At 45.0% G+C, this 20071-nt stretch overlaps 1 protein-coding gene across 7 annotated transcripts in view; it reads left to right on the top strand.

Moving 5' to 3' along the window:
• Positions 1 to 10822: 10822 nt before the first annotated feature.
• The window catches only part of Dicer1 (dicer 1, ribonuclease III), a 61021-nt gene continuing 51772 nt past the window's right edge, over positions 10823 to 20071 (top strand). For 4 of the 7 annotated variants that reach the window (XM_052185146.1, XM_052185145.1, XM_052185151.1 and 1 more), the window contains exon 1: positions 10824 to 10912. The gene's annotated coding sequence lies outside the window, so the exon portion shown is untranslated. Of the gene's footprint in view, positions 10913 to 11164; positions 11234 to 20071 lie in introns of those variants that run through there. The other 3 variants (XM_052185148.1, XM_052185147.1, XM_052185150.1) reach the window with 2 other exon arrangements.

Genomic DNA, 20071 nt, shown 5'->3' on the forward strand with positions numbered 1-20071 from the left:
CACCTGAGGTTGTACCTGGCGCATGCTGAGCATTCTCCCAGATCCCAGTCTATGCAGCACAGATACTCCAAATGGCGGACACTGTACCTGATGCATGCTGGGCATTTTCCCAGATCCCAGTCTATGCAGCGCAGACACTCCAAATGGCGGACACTGTGTCCTCACACAGGAGGCAAAGATTAGAAGAAACCGAGGAGGGTGGTGATGAAGGAGAAGAACTGGAGGGAAACTGAGGCTCTAGAATTTCCTGGCACATTCACATGCTCCCAAAGCCCCTTCAGGTGGCCCCAATATGACCCAAGGGGTTGAGGCTGATCGTGGGAAGGCCTCGCCTACACTCCCACGGAGAAAGCTGGCTACCAGGTGCAGATCTAGAGAAGGAGGCCACAGAACTTCCAGTGTCCCCGGCTCAGCGGTCAGCTCTGAATTTCAGAGGCCTCCCATTGGCTTCAGCTTTCCCAAGCCCAGTTCCTGCCAGCCTTGCCACAGCCCCACTGTGTGAATGAAGATGAAAGTGAAAGTGACTCAATCGTCAGTAAAATGGCGCAGTCCCTTCTGTCCACATCAATGCTCCTTTTCCCCTGGAGCACAGCCCCTCCACCACTCACGGATCTTCCTTTCTGGACTTTACTGTGCAGCTGTCATAACGGATCAGGAAGACATCCCTGATAGGCTTGGGTTTCCTAGACTGACAGCAGATTCTCTACCATGGTACAGCAAAAGAGGCTGCAAGATGACAGCTAGGAAGCCACAGGCCAGCAGTTTCAGAACCCCGTGTGTCAGGTCATCCTGTCTTGCTGGGCTGAAGAATGGCCTATTGGTGGTGACCAGGGAAAGCCCTAGAGTTTGAGGTGTGTGTGCATGTGTGGAGAAATAGTGTTTACACCGTGGCGCCGTGTTGTACATAGTCGTTCACTTAAACTGTCTCCTCTGTCTCTGGAGACTGTAGGGAAATTCCAGATATGTCTGTGAGGAGGTAACCATCACCATCTGAAGAGAGAGCATAGTTGGGAACCTGAGCTGGATCTGGGTCCAACTGGAAGAACAATACCCCAAATGGATAGGAGCCTTTGGAACCATTTTCATTCAAACTATATTGTGAACAGAGCCACAAAGCGTTTGACATATTGGTCCTTCAGTGCCGTACCATCCCCATTCCCGGGACCACACACAGGACAATGTAGTCAGGGTTCCTGCAGTGTTTGAGGTATTGGGAGAAGTTCGATTTGGCTCAGTCCTGTCTGGTACCCTGATGATGGTGGAAGATAACTGAAGGACCAAGAAAGGCAGCCTGTTCTCTGGTCGAGCTAGATTTAAACCCCAGACACCCAGAGCCTTGCTGGCTTCCTGAGGATCCCCAGACTGCCCTTCCCCACCCCCAGAGCAGGGTCCTGCTGCTTTTCACAGCCTGACTCATACCTGGCAGCAGGGGCGGCAGCCGCAGTGGCAGCGGTGGGGGCATGGGGGGGTGCATTAGAGGCCCCAGCCCTGACCAGATGTGGGCCACCATTTTAAGCCACAGACACCATCCTTCTGAAGTGATATGTTCACTGTACCCAGTGTAAAAGCTAGACTAAAATCTCTACATGCTTGGAAGCCTTGGCTCCAGACTCTCTCTCTGGCAGGAAGGATTCTTCGAGGATCGAGTAAATCTACTGTCAAGGGCTGTGGCCAGAAGGCTCCCATTGGTTTAGTCTCCTGCAACCTTTCCCACTACAATTTCCTAAAGAAAGGAGGAGGCCCAGCGAGGCAGACACAGGCCCGTCCTGCCTTCAGCCTCCTCAAGTGTGTTCTGTGGCAAGTGTGTGCTGCCTCCTCTCCTGCTCCTTCACTGTGCCCACCATCAGCATCAGCAGTAGCTAATGGTCAAACAGGACTACCATCAGCCAGTCAAGAGATAGCAGCTCTCTCTCTCTGAACCCTATGGAGCCATCTGTTAAAACAACAACAACAACAACAACAACATCAAACCGACTGCAAGTATTGAAAGGGTCAGCTCAGGAACTTTGGAAAGGTCATGGAACACTTGCCCCTCCCAGAAGGGAGAGGCTAAATTACATTCCTCAGACCACGGGGAGGTCCAGGCGGGTAGGGGAGGCCCAGAGTTATTCCGTTGACCGCCTATCTCATACCCTAACAACCAATAGTTTAAAAGTAACACTGCTCTGCCAATTACACTGTGCCTAATGGCCGCTTCCCTGAGGACTGTATACAGGACAGCTGTGCAGGCTATGCATTGTCATTCTCCCCCGTGTGCAGGGCGACTGCAGCATGCTGGATCAAATAAAATTCCTCTTGACTTTTGCATCGGTTCCTGTCTCCACGTTCACTCAGGGGAGTCTCCAGTAAGTTAAGGCTCCCTGAGTCTTACAGTGTCTTTCCCCAGGGTTATACAGAGAAACCCTGTCTCAAAAAACAAAACAAAACAAAACAAAAAACAAAAAAAAATTATAGTCTAGTCAGAGAAGAGCCTAGCTATATGGCCAAGGTATTTGTAAATATGTTTTGAGCCTTATTTCTGGGAGCACAAGACTGGGAGGAAGAACCGGGACCAAACTTCTACAAGTGAATATCTACTAGAAGTGGCTTTATCAGATTGGTTTGAATGATACAGGGTTGGTAGTCCAGCAATGGCTGTCTGCATACAAATGGGACCAAGAACCCAGGAGCCGCTCTGGAAGCCACAAAAGTCCTGATTTGGTTCTGAAGTCTCGGAGGGTTTCTGAAGAGCCTCTGGCCTTTGACTGTGTTAGAAGGCTAAAAGAACTGATGTCAGTAAAAGGTGGCATGTACAGGCTGCTGCGGCTTTGGGATAGCTTAGATTCCAACCATAGTTTGGGGAGAACTGGTAGTTTTGTAATATTGAGTCTCTGCTCCATGAACATGGTGCCCCTCTCTGCTTATTTTTGACTTGACTTTCTTTTATCAGTTTTCTAATTTCGCGGAACTTTTGCATAGTTGTTAGATTTATTTTAAAGTATTTTCTGAGCTCTGGTTGCCTTAGAGGAAAAATGGACTGATTTTTGTATCCACCCTGCAGCCGCCGTCCGACTTGTGACTTCCAAGGGTGTTGGGTTTGCTGTCTGCCAGAAAACAAGTGGCTCTCCAGTGGATGTCAGACTCCGCTTCTAATCCTGCTCATGTGTGACATTATCTGCTTGGTAGAAGCATCTGATTCAAGGCTTCCACAGATGTCAGTTATAAGGTTGTTGCGCAGCAACCAATTACAGGTTGGCACGTAAACTTGCCTATAAATTAGAGCAACTCCCAGACTGCAGAGAAACATATAAAGGCACGCAAGGTATGGAAAGGGGGGCATGCACCTGCCATGTCCTCTCAAGGTAGGCTACTCTCCGGGAACATCCACATGGCTCTGTCTGGAAGCCTTCACAGCATTTTACATTTTTATGGAGGCTTCAGTGCATAGGTGTTGGACATTGGATACTGGTGATCAACTTCACCTTCCTCCTTCTCTCCTCCTCAGATGTCAGAAGTTCCATCTTTCTAACCCTTGCCATGCCTGCCCTGATGTTACTTAGGGGCTTCCAGCTGTCTTTCTTTGAAAGATATCCTTTTGAAGGTTCCAGGAATGTTATGAGTTATATGAGAGTGTAGGCATAATGCTTTTGCACACTGTGTAAAGGTTATCCTTGGGTTATTCAAATGCTGATTTCTTTGCCCTCCTATCATCTTTCATTCTGCATTTTAATGATTAGGTCAAGAATCTCCAGTCTTAAGTTTGTATAAATAATTCTTGTCATTTATTCTTTGCCTTGTCAATTAATGCTGATCACCCAGTGGCTGGGCTGAAGGCTGAATAGGATGGGACTTTGGCTAGTCAGAGGAAGGAAGATTCAGACGGCCATGAATTAGGAGGAGGAAGAAGAAGGGGAAGAGGAGGAAAAGAAGGAAGAGGAAGAAGAGGAAGAGGAGGAAGAAGAGGAGGAGGAAGAGGAAGGAGTTCATAGAGTTCATTTGGAGAATGGAATGCCTAATAGCAAATATTATTGGGATGTTAGCTAGTTTGATTAGCTTAGGGAGTTAAGATAGATTATCTGATTGCCCAGGTATTGAGGTGAAGCTTGGAAATATATCTTGGTCTCTCTGTGTCACTATTGGGATCTAGCTAGGATAAAGAAATATAGCTGATGTATTAATTTACTAAATAGTTTATATTAAAAACATTTACAACATTTACATGCTAGGGAACAGAAAAGAATCACGCATACACATGCATGTATGCGTGTATGAGTGTATTACGTGTAGTTTTATGCTACCATCTTTTGCTTGTTCCTGGAGGTACCCACACTATCAGTCCCCTCCCAGTTTCCCTTTAATCTGCTGATAAAAGACACAACAGTTTGTTCCTTTTCAACTTGCCTCAGGACACAGTTGCTGGGCTTTACTATCTCCCACCTGGAAAATCGTGCCCTTAGTGATATTTTTATCTCCCCTCCTTATACCTGCCATAAAGCTCAGTGGTTAGTCCCACCTGCCCTGCCAAACATCCCTGGCCACCCGCCTGTGGTGGCGGCCACAGGCCCCCGCTCCTCCTGAGACCTCACGAGGCTGCTGGCTTCCTCCTCCTCCAAAGCATGGCAGGAACGCCTCTTCTCTTCCTTTCATCCACCTTTTCCTCCTGGGACCCAGAAGTCCTGCCTGTACCTTCTGCTCAGCAATTGGCCCCTGGCCTTCTCTACTGACAGATCAAGAACCAATTGGGGAACAGGATCTTAGCATCAGCACCGCCCCCTTCACCAGTGATAAAATAATCACAGATGCCATTGTAAGACTCTTAACTATGAAATTTCAATTCCTTCTTACTATAACATAGAAATACAGTTACTTTTATGTAGCAGTCTTGTATGCAGGGACCTTGGCAAATTCACCTGAGTTTATGTAGCTCTTTTGCAGAAAATTTAGTCTTATTTTATAGCTTTACTTTTCCTTGTTTTGAATTTTCACTTTTTATTTGAAAATAATTGGGAAATCCTGCCCTAAGCCATCACTCTCCAGCCCCACCTGCTCTCACCAGCCAGAATATACTGCTTTCAGGACAAATGAGGGTCACACATCTTATTTACTATTTGATTACCTCAGTCTTCTTCATTTTGAAACCATTTAACAATTATTTTTATTATCTACATTTTATTTGCATCCATCTATGTGTGTGTGAGTGCACACATGCAGATCAGAGGGTGATTTTCATGTCCCGGGGATGGAACTTAGGCTGTCAGCTTTAACTGCAAGAATTTAACCAACTAAGCCACCCTGCCTCCTCTCCGAAACCATTCTGAGGTCCTTCTTTGATTGCCACATCTTTTTTTTTTTTTTTTAAAGCTTATTCTCAGTGTAAGATACACTGGGTTCTTTTTCTTTTCTTTTAAGATTTATTTATTTATTATATGAGTATACTGAAGCTATTTTCAGACACACCAGAAGAGGGTGTGGGATCTCAGATCTCATTATGGATGGTTGTGGGCCACCATGTGGTTGCTGGGATTTGAACTTTGGACCTTCAGAAGAGCAGTCAGTACTCTCAACCACTGAGCCATCTCTTCAGCCCTGATTGCCACACCTTAATAATCTTGACTACTTTTCAATTTGGGTCTGTTGGTGATTCTATAATGCATTCAGGAAAGGTAATTTTGGCAGAAATGCTACCAATGTGATGCTGTGGTCATTGCTGGTGATGCTAAAGACAGCAGATGGAGCTGAAAGACCCTGGAGTTCATAGCACTCCTCTGTGGTAGCAGAGTGGACCTCTGGCTGAGCTGGACTGAGCAGGATTATGGACCAACATGTACTTTCCTGGCAGGCAAGTCTGTGTCCAGAACTTCCTCTGGATAGACCTTGGTGGTGGAGAGCTTTTGGGGTCATTTCTAGGAACTTGGCAGAAATTTGACATTGGGCCAGGACTTGGAAGTAAGTTCAGGCAGGAATCTGATTTTGAGCTAGAAAAAAGAGCCAGGCAAGAGTTTGACTTTGGGCTAGGACAGGGAAGTGGGCTCAGATATCTTGGTCATCCTGAAAAGCTCCTGGGACTTTGTTTAGTGTGTTGCTTGTTCCTTGACTATTTGTGTTTATTGTCTTGCTTGTTCCTTAACCTAGAACTGAACTTATTATTTGCATGTAATGAACATGGTATAAAAGCAGACTGGAAAAAAATAAACCCATCTCAGCCCCAGAACTGGCTGGGATCATGGTACAGTGTTGTCTAATTGTCTTTTTTCTTTTTAATCCTCCCTCCCTCCCTCCCTGGAGAACCCGTGACCGACTGAGCTGACTTGGTCACTTGGCCCTTGGCCTGCATAGTCCCTAAAACAGCACAGGGTTTTCTTTGATAGATTATACTGAGACACTGGGAAACCAGTCAGGCTAACACAAGCATGGAGCAGGGTGTGATGTCCCTCCCACCCCCATCTTGGGCTGTGACTGTTTGCTGCACAGCCAGCTAGCTGCTAGCCAAAGCAATCACTGTACTGTTGGTACTTGGGCCATGGGGCACACCCATCTGTGCTCTGTCCACACTGCATAATAATGAAGACTGGGTCTGTACCCACGCCGCCATTCTCTGAAGGAACGTTTCCTTATGAACCCCTACCATAGCTAGACCTCCAACTTGAAACTTAGAAAATTATGTTGACCAGACAGAGGCTGTGGCTCTAGTGGGATGTGTCTGTGATCTCCTCCCATGATATCTGGGTGAGATATCATCTGCTGGTCACTCTCTTGTAAAGTTATCATTTTACAAAGAATTCATAGCAAGATGCTTTGAATCCGAGTTAAGATCTCTCATTCTTTGTTCAATGTTTATCCACCAGATTTAGTAAGCATAATTGCCAAATGGATCATTGCTCTGACACAACTCCTTCTAAACTTATTCTGTGGTAAGGAAGAACTTTCTCTCCTCCTCAGTTATTATTTTTGGATCAGTGTGGAGTCCTGGATTTCTGAGGGACAATCAAAGTTATCTCACAGAAAATGCACTGCACAGGATATTGTACCATTGCTTAATGTGGCTTGAAATATCAGCTCTGAGATTCCAATAAAATGTGGAATTTAGTTCTTCCATGATTTTAGATCCCCAGATTGAAAACAAAACAGGAAGTGGAGCATGAACAGATAGACCACTGGAATGGAGACATTCCAATCCCAGATAGTCTACAAGGGCAGGTACACAGGCAATTGTGTAAACGTCTGGAAGAAAATCATTGGGGGTTCATGCCTCACTCTATACACTGGATCAATTCTTAGTGTACCAAGGCTGAAGTACAAAACACTCCTGGCATGCACATCTGCAACAGAGAGCTGTGAGTCACCACAAGCCTGGGGGCTCCTCCACATGCTATAGGCATCTGTTCTGTATATGTGTGTATCATACTAAAGCAAGATACTGTAACGGTTTAGGCAAGGCTGCCTGCAGTTTTTGTAAATGAAGAAGATAGAGAATAACTAAGTATCTTGGCTTGCTTGTGAAGGCAAGTTTGAAGAATGAACAAGAAACAATGGTTGTTGGAGCACAAGAACAGGTGTAGGAGAGTTTTTTTTTTTGACTGTTTATCTTTCATTGCTGCTTATCATAACCTGAATGATGCATCTCAAGTGGAAAAATCCAGAATCCTGAAAAAAATTAAAGATTATTATTATGAGTCAACTCTACCCCCCCCCGCCCCCACCCCCAAACTTATCAGGGTATGTAGAATGCACTTGTGAGCATGTGCAAGACTCTGGGGTCAATGACCAGTAGACCTGAATTCACATTTCTGAAATATTAGTCCCAAATGTTGATTCCTGTTGAAAGGGGGGTGGGCATAAATATATATGAGGACTAGAAGTCTGAATTGTGGGGAAGAAATTGGTGCGTTTTGATGTGTTATTGGTTGGTGAGGGAGGGTCTTTCCAGAGGCAACTAGTGTGGGTTGAGTGGACCATGTAGGAAGAGTCTCTTCTGTAGCTGTGTTTCTGTTAACGTTCTTGAGAGCTAGACACTGTCCAACTGAATATGTATGTGTGGCTCTTAGTGGATATGGGTATATCATATATATGCATATATATCACATAATTATGTATACATTATATGTGATACATATACATTATAATATCTAGCATGATACATATGTATGATATATATATATATTATATTTGTATCATATATGTCTGTGCCAGGGCTTTGGCATGTAGCTCGGGCTGCCGGCCTTGATCTATGATTTTGCTATTATAACCTCCTCCTCACCCTGGGATGGTCCAAATCCATTTTTGTTTTTGAAAGACCGCCCGATGGGTAGTGGTGCCGCCTTTAATCCCAGCTCTTGGGAGGCAGATGGATCTTTATGAGTTCAAGGACCTCTTGGTATACAGAGCAAGTTCCAGGATAGCCAGAGCTACAAAGAGAAACATTGTCTCAAAAACAAAAACAAAAAAGACAAATGGACCATATTGACTCCAAGTTAAAGATAAATAAATCAGAAACATCTGCTAATGGACAAGCCCAGTTGGTCTTTTTTTAAAAAAAATCTTTTTTTTTTGTGATGTGATATGTGTGTGTGTGTGTGTGTGTGGTGGGAGGGGCAGATAAGAGGATAACTTTGAAGGTCAGTTCTGTTTCCACTTTTATGTGGGTCCTGGAATTCGGACTCAGGCTTTTAGGCTTGCCGTGTAAGCTCCTTTACCCACTGAACCATCTTGCTGACTTTGAGCTGGTCCTGAGAGACTGTGGAAGGACAACAGGAGGAAGCATCAGGTTTATCCACCCACGGGTCTGCAGCCAGTATCCCTCAATACAGCCCAACACAGTTTACCAGATTTCATGTTGCTTTATTTATAAAGAATCACTTTCAAAAACCCTCTGTCTTCACTGGGGAGAGTTATTACCCACAGTACTTTAGCACATACAAATCATCCTTTTGTAAATGTGGTCAGTCAAAAACATTTTATTTCCTAGTTTACCCATGGTTGAAGGTCAAGCTAACTGATGATCAATACATGACCAAAATTTGAGCACAGGATTGAATGAGCACACCAGCTTGGAAGACAGCGTATGATTCAAGTCTCAGCTGTTCACATCCTAGCTGCAGAATTATTGCAGCTTAATCCAATGTCTTCTTTAAAATTTGAAGCATATAAGGTGGGAAGGCCTAGGATTCCCCCCCCCCCCCACCCCCAGACAGGGTTTCTCTGTGTAGCCCTGGCTGTCCTGGAACTCACTCTGTAGACCAGGCTGGCCTTGAACTCAGAAATCCACCTGCCTCTGCCTCACAGAGTGCTGGGATTACAGGCGTGTGCCACCACCACCCGGCATGCCTAGGGGCTTTAAATTCAATGCTAATTAATGGCGCTCACACAGTGGTTCTCACACCCAACCTTTTGAGGGAGGGTTCAAACAACCCTTTCATAGGGGTCACCTAAGACCACTGAAAAACACAGACATTCACATTACAGTTCGTAACAGTAGCAAAGTTACAGTTATGATGTAGAATGGACAATTTTATGGTGGTGGGGGGCGTCACCAAACTTGAGGGACTGCATTAAGGATCACAGTATTAGGAATGTTGAGAACCACTACATTCAGAGGAATAAACCGGGCTGGAGAGCTGGCTCAGAAGTTAGGCGCCTCCTGCTGTGAAATCATGAGGATCCTAGTCGCATGTCACGCATCTCACACACACAAATAAATCGATGAACATATCTTAAATTTTACAGAAAGCCGGGTATGGTGGTGGTACACACCTTTAAACCCAACAATTGAGAGGCAGAGGCAGTCGGATCTTTGAGTTTGAGGACAGCCTAGTCTACAAAGTGAGACCTGCTTTCGAAATAATAGTAATAAAAGACCGAAACAAATGACACTAGTATTTATTCTAATAAACAAATCACTTCAACATAATAAAGATTAGCCTTAATTCGAAGAGGTTTAACAACCACTACGTGGGACTGGTGGCCATCCTGTTGGACGTAGTTGAGACGGACAGCTAAGTGCTTCCAGTGGCGGAGAGAAGCCTGCAGCTAGACCCGTCCATCCCTCATCTGGAGTACAACAGTCTATCCCGGGGTCTTTTCCAAGATGCCTACATGGAGGTGGGGGAGGGTCCTACACTAAGACGGTTTTCTTTAAGTCGGTCTCTTTACTCCTTTGATCTCAGCAAGAAGGCGCAGCAGAAAGAAAGCTCAGCCTTATAAAACCAAATCTGCACGTCGAGGGCATTTCTGGTTGTTCAAGTTAGTTTTAAGGGTTGGCCAAAGGGCCCAGACCGAAAGAGCGGCGCAGCGGGGCTTGCGGATGGGGGCGATGGGGCCCCGAGGGTGCCATCACCAAGTAGGGAGAGTCGCCGGAGCCGGGAGGCTACGCTAGACCCAGCCTGAACTGTGTAGCCCCCGCGGCGCGTACACGACTCTAGCCGGCCGGCTGGTTGACTGCGTTACAGAGCTCGGTCTAGTCCCTGGGCCTCAGACGCCGCCTCGGCTTGAGTCCGCTGTCTCCCAGCTCCTGAGTGGCTGGGGGACCGGGATTAACCTTTCACCTCGGCGCTCCGTCCAATCACAGGACGGCTTTCATGCGGCCGCGGGGCGAGCAAGCGAGGGGGCGCGGAGCGGCGGCGCGACGCCGGTGGGATTCTCCAAGCCGCTGTGCGCCGTCGCCGCGGGCCGAGCGCGGGCTGCGGGCGAGCAGGGCGCTGCGCAGTCTCCGCAGGCGCGGGCGGGAGGGGTCGGGGCGCGGCGCGGTGCGGCGCGGGCGGCTCCGGGCCCAGGTGAATGGAGTAACCTGACAGCGGGAACGAGGCGACGGCGAGCGGCAGGAAATGGCGGCGGCGGCGGCGGCGGTGCCGGACGGCACCGGGAGGCCAGGGCTGTAACGCGCGCGCCGGAGCGGGGTCCGATGGTTCTGGAAGGCCCGCGGCGCCCAGTGCTGCAGGTGAGGCGGGCTCCCGCTGGGCCGCTTTGTGTCCGGGCCCGGGGGACCGCAATGCCCGGCCCCCCTCTTGCGCGAGGCCCGCGCGGGCGCCAGGAGCAGGCCGCGACACCGAGCCCAGGCAGATGACGGTCCACGCGGGCCTCTCTGCACCCCCGCCCTAGGAGGAGCGGGCTTTGACAGGTCCAGTTCCGCGTTCGAAGCCCGGGAGAAGACAGGAGGTGCCCACGCGGGCCGCCGTCCGGGGAGCGACCCGGGCCTGCCAAATGGCGCGGGACCCCCGGATGCCTCAGAGGATCAGGAGGGGGACAAGGCCTCAGCGAGGTGCGGGCTGGAGCTCTGGGAAGGACTGGTGTGTGTGTTTATTGGCAGGTGGCCAAGGCTGGCCCCAGGGGGGTGGGTGGCCCAGGCTACGTTTTGTGCCCCTCCCCTTTTAGGTTGCCGTGTCTGGACCTTGCGAAGAAGGGTCTTTCCTTAAGGGGCTTTCGTTTGGCCAAATCGGTGTGCATTTCAAGCCAGCACACCAGATTGGTGTGGATTGCCTAGAAGAACTGAGCTGCCCTGGTGACTTTTGCCTGCAGGACAGCACCAATGTCCTGAAGACTTGCCCCAATGGTTGACTGGGAGTCTATGATCTATAATAGCCCTTGTTTTTATGAGTAGAGTTGTGGTTAAAGGGTTAGTTACCGATATATGAAGTCCTAAGTATGATGATGACTAAGTGTTGAAAGATGTCATCTGATGAAAGAGACTTGACTTACTTGGGAGTTCGCCCCTGAGTTTCTGAATCTTTGTCAGTTTTTTGAGAATCCTCACTGTTAGTCAGTCGAAAAGGATGCAATTCAAGAGCTAAGCAACTTGGGAAATGTTTCTCAAACCTGCTTTAAGCTAGGATCCCTGAGTTGGAAATTCATTGATATAAACATTAGGTTTTCTAGGTAAAAATTTTCATTGTAACCAAGGGCCCGAAATTTTACTAACAGGTGAATTCTGGGTGAGGCTTGTAACAAACAGTAGTTCGGATGTTTTGGGAAATATCTTTTTGATATCTTTGGAGACTGAGTTCTGGTATAATCTGTTTCACTTTTCAAGTTACCTGTAAAATATGCAGTGTGTAATATAAACAGTGCACATCCTCCCGAATGAAGTGTGTTTTATAGGACTGTCAGCACCAAGTTGCTTTCAATGATCAGTGTAGTAGCCTAAGTTTGTGAATTTCCTCGTGGCTCCAAAAGATGACTCTGCTGGCTTTAACTGGGTGATAAAAGACCTTGCAACCACATTAATAATGTAGTCTTTATGTCCTACACTGAGTGCTGCATTATGGCGGAGTTTCTGGGTTCATCTGTTCATCTGCTGTTGAGCGATCTTGTTTTGGTTTTAGAAAGTATTTTGGTGTAGTTTTATTTCTGTCCTGAAATAAACTTTTAGGACGTTTCTCTCTCAGCTTCTGGGGTACTGGGATTACAGACATGCACCACCAGGCCTGCCCCTCTTGGTTTTGATTGGAGAGTGGCTTCCTGATGATGCATAGCTCTGCTTTCTAGGGAGGCTAGCATGTATGGCATTGTGTCACAGCATTGCCACATCTTACTCTCTAAGGAGTCTGATCCTGTGAGGTGGGGATGTCATTTGAGAAGGTGGGTGTGCTCTTTAAGGATTTCCTCTCTGCAGCCTACACAAGCTTATCTGTGGCAGGGAAGGAGGGCATTTGCTAAATCTCATCAGTCTGTGCCAAGACGTGTCAGGCTCTTTTCACAGAGTCTAACTGAATTCTCAGTGTGTTCATGCAGTGTCCTCCTTCCTGGATTCACTCACAAGAGAAGTGAGACTCTCATGATTTCTTCCAGTGTGAGTCTACCAGAGCCTTGCCTGGATCATGGTTTGGATTCAGAATGTCTGCATGCCCGCTCCCCAGAGTGTGCTTTCCAAGTGGATTTGGGCAGACTGCACAGAGTGGGATCCTCCCTCAGTTTACAGTGGAGTGAGGGAAGCTCTGTCCCACTGACAGAGTCAGGTGACCTCTGCTTGTTTAAATGCTTGCAGTTGTTTTAAGATGTGACAGAATACTCACGATTGAAGCTTCAGCCATTAGGTGTACAGTGCAGCTGCACTGAGGTTTGAAGGTGTCACCACTGTTCCCTGGACTTTTCCCTCACTTTGACCCCCTCAGCCCTGATCCACACAGCTCTTCATTCCTAAACACTTTCCTCTTTCCCTTGTCTTGGAGTTTGGCAGTGTGAGGAACCTCATGTAAGTGTAGTCATTAAGGATTTCTCCTTGGGTGCTGGTGTTCTAACACCTAGCATAAGCCTTTGGGCCTCATGCCGAGTGCATCTCTCTCCTCACTTTGAAAGGCTGAAATTCTTGTATGTATAGATGGTCCCTGTTTTATAATGGTTTCATGACAGTTTTTAACTTTAAGGTGTGTGAAAAGTACAGCTATAGCAGACACTTGTTTTAATTTTGAAGTTTTGATTCTCTTTCTTGTCCTAGTCAGCCGGGTGATCACGAGGTGCAGCCAGTGGTGCCTTCTATCATGCTCTGTTGTTCAGCCAGAAAGTTTGACAAGCGAAGTATACATGTTCCTCAGCTCTGTGTTTTCAGCTTGGAAGCGGGTGTCCAGGGCCACTGGTGGTGCAGAAGCACCTGTGTAGGCCTTCTTCTGCTTTTCCGGCCATCTGGGGATGGCAGCCCGCGGCTTCCATCTTGACTTTTGAGTAGTCGCTGTGAGGATAGATACGCGTGGGACCCTTTGAGGCCCACTGTCCCTTCTTTTGGCATATAGCCCAAAGTGGTCAGGTGGCTTGTTGATCATCAGAACACTAGGCTCAGGTTCTTTCCTGATTCTTAGTTTCCTACAAATAGTTCCTCTGTGTTGATAAAAGACTGGAATCTTTTCCAAGTCCAGGACTTACTGATTTTTAGAGTCTTGGATCTTAGCACAGTATGGCAAACAGGGATCGTTATCACTGAGTTTCTTCAGGGGACCAGCAGGCTATTATGTCCTAATGGAGGCAGAGGAAGGGGCTGCTAAGGTTTCTGTGTACTGTGTGCAAATAGAAAGTTGAAGCCGGTGATTATTTTGTTTACCTTAGGCTTTACTGTTTGAGCACTCAAGAGTTAGCTCATCCTGAAAGCCAACAGGGGTGTGTGTGTGTATGTGTGTGTGTATATGTGTGTGTGTGTGTCTTTCTTACTTTTTGGACTATCTTTCAAGTAGGCTGTACTTTTTGGAAGCAACATGACTTGGTAGTGTTCTACCTCTTTAGTCTGTTCTGCTTGGTCTTTTTAGCCCTGTTTCCTGGTTCTTTGATGCTTACCAATATTTTTTTAGTTTTTAAAAAGTTATAGATGAACATTTATGTAATAATTCTGTATTCTTTGAGAAGGGATGTAAAACGTTCTTACACTAATAAGAAGGTGTTGTTAAGGACTCAGAGTGGTAGTGCGGGCTTTGGACAGTCCATGGATGGAGGGTTAGGTGAAGAGCTTCAACAAGGATAATTCACAGCTTAGAGCACCTAAGGTGTGTTCACTTATTTGCTTTGTTTTAATTTGCCAAAGTGTAAGAGGAACTCGGGGTAACCATGGTTCCATTGATTAAGGAGGGAGGTGTATCCGTTAGCCAGGAGAGACAGACTTCTCTCTTTCATCAGTGGGGTTATTTGTTGGATTCTTCAACAAAAATGATGTTCATGAATGGAGACAGTGTTGACCCTTACATATGATGAACCTTTCTCCCATTCTTTTATGAAGAAACTCTGTTAAAAGCATGAGGCAGAGTCAAGGAGCAAGAGTAAACCAGGCATGTGTGGTTCAGGTGATGTCCTTGCCACTGGAGTTGAAGTGTACCTGGTAGTATGAAGGCCTTGGTTGAGGGCAGATAATAGTTGGTTGAGGAGTAGAGGCAGTCAGGACTTTGCACACAGTGGTATTTTTTGCTGACCTTCAGAAGTGTGTGTTGGATGAGTGCTTGTGTGGTAGTATGGACCTGATAAATAAAAGAACATGGAGAGAAAAGTGTATGCTTGAGGTGTAGCTAGAAAATTAGGACATTTTGGCCATGTTTGAAAGCCATTGTTGAATTGCAGGTCCATAGTGACTTTCCCATTTCTCTAACATGGCTGATTAATTGGTATTCCTGATCTGATAATCAGTTATATGCTACCAGTCAGTGACTAATGTGACCCATAGGTCATCAAGGATGTCCACGTAGCCTTTCGGCATGGGCCTCTGACTGCTTGCTGAGTCTTGTTTCTGAGATACATAGTGACATGAACTGTTCATAGCTGTGCTCAGGTTCGTAGAACCAAGGATCAAACACTGCACTCGTCTCACTGCCACACACAGTGTAAAGGGGCACTGAGTTTTGCTGAGAAAATTAATTTATCTATAAAACTTTTTGAAGGTGGGGACATCTTAAGGCTTTGAAAAAGACCTCTGATAATGGACAGATCATGCCTTTGGCTACTTCTCTGCTTAATGCCTGACTGTTTGTGGAGGCATTGCAGACTGAGAGCATGTCTGCAGTCCTGGAGAGAGTGTCTGCAGTACCAGAATTTTATTGGCACTGTAGATATTTCATTGTTGAAGTGATTAATTCCACTTATTTTTTAAGTGACAGATTAGTATATGTGATAAAGATTTTAAAGACATTTGAAAAAATTCTCTTGGTGGTTATAAGCCAGGACAATCAGTTCAGAATTTTAAAAAAATACATTTAATTCAGATAATGAGAACAGAACGGTAGTTTAAAAATGTAACATTAGAATTTTGTTTGTTTATTTGTTTTTATTTATTTATTTATTTATTTATTTATTTATTTATTTTTTTGGTTTTTCGAGACAGGGTTTCTCTGTGTAGCCCTGGCTGTCCTGGAACTCACTCTGTAGACCAGGTTGGCCTTGAACTCAGAAATCACCCCGCCTCTGCCTCCCAAGCACTGGGATTAAAGGCGTGGACCACCACCGCCTGGCAAAGATTTATTTATTTATTTTATTTAATGTATATGAGTACACTGTTGCTCAGAAGAGGGCATCAGACCCCATTACAGATGGTTGTGAGTTACCATGTAGTTGCTGGGAATTGAACTCAGGACCTCTGGAAGAGCAGTCAGTGCTCTTAACTTGCTGAGCCATCTCTCCATACCAGTAGTTTAAAAATGTGATCTTTGGCTGGGCGGTGGTGGTGCACATCTGTAATCCCAGCACTCTGGGAGGCAGCAGAGGCAGGTGGATTTCTAAGTTTGAGGCCAGCCTGGAATACAGAGTGAGTTCCAGGACAGTCAGGGCTACACAGAGAAACACTGTCTTGAAAAAACCAAATCCACCCCCCCCTCCCCAAATGTGATCTTTGGGTTGAGGCTAAGGCTCAGTGGTGGAGCATTTTTGCCTGGTGTACACAAGGCTCTGGCTTCAGTTGTCAGTGTGACTGGAAACTGACCTTTGAGATGATAGAAGAAGGTTATTGCTTAAGCCAACTCTATAGCTATCATTTAGTTTGAGACAGGGTCTCACTATGCATCCATGATGATGCAGACCAGGCTGGCCTTGAACTTGCACAGGTCTTCCTGCTTTTGACTTCTAAGTGCTGGGGATTAAAGGAGGTGTACACCTACCAATTAAAAAGGAAGACAGTAGACTTATCTGACATTTGGAGGTACTTTGATGTCGGAATTTCTGTCTTCTGCTTGGTAACAGCAAGGCTAAACAGTTAGGTGAACACCTGTGACCGCCTTCCCTTCCCTCATCTAGCTCACAGCCTTCACTGCCTGTGGCAAACAGATAGATGATACTGTTTTTCTTCAGATACATACTTTAGAGAATATTTTGCTATGTTCTTGTAACTAGATTATGTCATGACTTTCCATGTTATTAATTGTGAAATATATATCCAGTTTTATAATGGAAGATGGTCCAAAAAGGATGGCTTATGTACATTTTCGTAGATGAGTTATCTTTTTTGGTATTTATGTATTTATTTGCATATATAAGTAACAATAACATTGAAAGAAAAAGAGGCCGTCGATCTGAGAAGGATTTTTTTTTTTGTCTCACAAAATATATTCTGATTAAGGTTTTTCCTCTATCTACTCCCAGCTCTTCCCCAACCCTCCTCCCAATCCAGATCCACTCCTTTTCTGTCTCTCATTAGAAAACAAATAGATTTCTAAGGGGTAATAATAAAATATAATAAGATAAAACAAAAAACTAACATACCAGATATCTTAGGGTTTCTGTTGCTGTGAACAGACATCATGACCAAGGCAACTCTTTGAGTCTGACTTACAGTTCATAGGTTTAGTCCATTATCATCATGGCGGGAATCATGGTAGTGTGCAGTTAGACATGGTGCTGGAGCAAGAGATTAGAGTTCTACATCTTGATCCACAGGTAGCAGGAGAATGTGTATTACACTGGTATAGCTTGAGATATGTGAGACTTTAAAGATGGCCTCTACAGTGACACACTTCCTCCAGCAAAGCCACACCTCCTAATAGTGCTACTCCCCAGAGTCTATGGGAGCCATTTCCTAAGACTTTGCAACTGCAGGATAATTTTTATTAAGATACACTTTAGCTTCCGGCATCTCTAGTTGGATGCCTAGAAGCTTTGCCAAACTGGTCTTTGGTATGTTTATAATAGAATTTTCAACTGGTGTGTTGTAGACATACTATTTTTTAAGAATGTATTATGAATTTATAAACATAATAAATATAAAGAGAAATCTGTACACTTTTGTAGACACATGTGGTGGCCTTGGCACTATCTTATGCACTCATAAGATGCTTACCCACATTGACTATATCAAGAAGAATTCAGACTTGGACTTGTGGTTTCTACGGTATATGTTTACTTAGCTGATTCTGATAATTTCTTTTAAAACACCATTTCTTATTTAACTAGAGAAATAAGGTGTTGTGTAGATTCATTTCAGGATTTCACTTAGCTGTCCTGTTTCTTCTTCTGGAAAATTCTTGAGTTTTTTCTGATATTCACTCTTGAAGAATACAAACCACTTGTCTTGCAAAATGAATATCAGGTTTTGTTTCCTGATGGCTGGATTCATGCCTTGTACATTGGTCCTTGGAGTGCCAAGGATGAAGATTTAATTTGTTTAAATAATTCAAGTTGCAAAAGTCTTTTGGTAATAGATCCTGCAGATCTTTAACCAAATTATATTGTTACCGATCATTCCTGACTTGAAAGTTTATTCTCCATATCTGAAGTAATACCTGTTCAAGTTGTAGAAGTTTCAAATGTAGACGAATGTAAAAGAAAAGGCAGTCCCCCCTCCTCCACCCCTTTCCTTTCTCTAGGTTTTAATTAACACCCAAGCAGATCTTAATAATAATCTAAATGAAAATTGCTTTTGTCATTTGATGTCATGACATAGACATTTTTGTCTGTTATAATCTGCTATCCTTCTCAATGGCTGTACTGAGTTGCCTCTTGAAACCGAGCCCTAGTTTGCTAGGCTGTTCCCTCATCTGCTGCTGTGCTTAGATGTGTAGCTGTGTGGTGGGCTGGTAGGGACAGCAGTGCTGTGCAGCTGTCTTTATGGTAACACTTAGGCTAGATAAGGCTCCAGGGTTTTCAATGACAGCTACGACAAGTAGAAGAAATAGAGATGTCAACATCTCTCTTATTCTTTTGCAATCAAAGGAGTGGTGTTTGGATCCTGGCACTCTTTGTCCCATTCTTTCCTCTTTAATCTTTCGGTTTTTAGTTTGAGGTTAGTCTTACTATAACATAGTCACTAAAAATAGTTCATAGGTCCTTTATGTATAATTACCATATATACTGTGGTTATTTGGAGTATGCCCTATCTTTTATATTTGAAAATTTAAATTTCTCAAAACTTACCATTTGGTGGACATTATTTCTTTGTGTGAGTGTGTGTGTGTGTGTGTGTGTGTATGAGTGTGGCCATGGGTGTGTAAGTGCAGAAGCCAAAAGATGATGTCCAGTTTCCTGCTTGGTCACACTCTGCCTTGTCCTTTTGTGAACCAGGAGCTTGGGACACACCTTTTCTTGACCTGCTGGCTGAGCGGTGAGCATTAGTGAGGTGGCTGTCTGCCCATTTAGCCTGGAGGTTACATGGAGGCTCAGCCAGACCCAGCTTACGTGGCTGCTGGGAACCAGAACTCAGGTCTTCATGCAGACTCAGCACGTGTTCTTACCAGGAGCCATCTCTCCAGCCTTGCTGAGGTTTTTTATTTATTACTTCAGTTTTTTTTTTTTGCCTTTATTTTTATTTCATGTACATGGGTGTTTATTACAGTCATATAGCAAAGTGTGACAGAGTGTGAAATAGCAGGGAAGAAGACTTGGGATTTTAGGACTGGGAGACTGTAGGAGGTAGCTAGAGGTATGGAGAAGGAGCTACTGGGAGCCAAGGGTTGCTTAGTAAAGTTTGTTCATTCAGACTAATCATGTGGCCATTTCTGCCTGCTAGTATAGGGCTGAATCTCTTCCCTCTGGAGCAGGCTGTAGAGATTTATACTTTAGCTTTTGGTAGAAAGGGGAAGGTGGAGATCTTTTCCTAAATCTGTTGATCTTTAATGCCTTGACCTCAAAATAATCTCTGGGCCACAGTGGCATGCTTAAAGTTGGTATGTGTGCTTTGTTCTCCTTTATGAATTTGTGTGTGTGTTAGCTTAATCTGGCTGAAAATACTATGTAAAATCTGTGTGTTTTATGTTACACACAAGATTGTTTTTTTCTGTGTTGAATTTTAAATTGTATTTTAGATTTTTCTTTAAGAATTACTTAACATTTAAGTTAAGTACAATTTCTATGTTTGCTTTCCCAAGCTTAAGATCTCATTTTTGGTCGGGAGTGATGCCTTAGTGGTCAAGAGCACTGACTGCTCTTCCAGAGGTCCTGAGTTCAATTCCCAGGAACCATGTGGTGGCTCACAATCATCTGTAATGGGATTCAGTGTCCTCTTCTGATGTGTCTGAAGACAGCTACAGTGTACTCATAAAACAAATAAATCTTTAAAAAGATCTCATTTCATCCTAACATGAAGTTCCTGTTTTTTTTGGAGCCAGTTTTAGAGGGTAGTGGGTGCTTGATATGCGTATACCTTGGCCTATCCGATGTGTCCACTGCACGATAAAGATCATAAAGGAAAGAATGCTTCTCCATCATTCAC

The sequence above is a fragment of the Apodemus sylvaticus genome, chromosome 6 (assembly GCF_947179515.1).
Source record: "Apodemus sylvaticus chromosome 6, mApoSyl1.1, whole genome shotgun sequence".
Taxonomy (NCBI): domain Eukaryota; kingdom Metazoa; phylum Chordata; class Mammalia; order Rodentia; family Muridae; genus Apodemus; species Apodemus sylvaticus.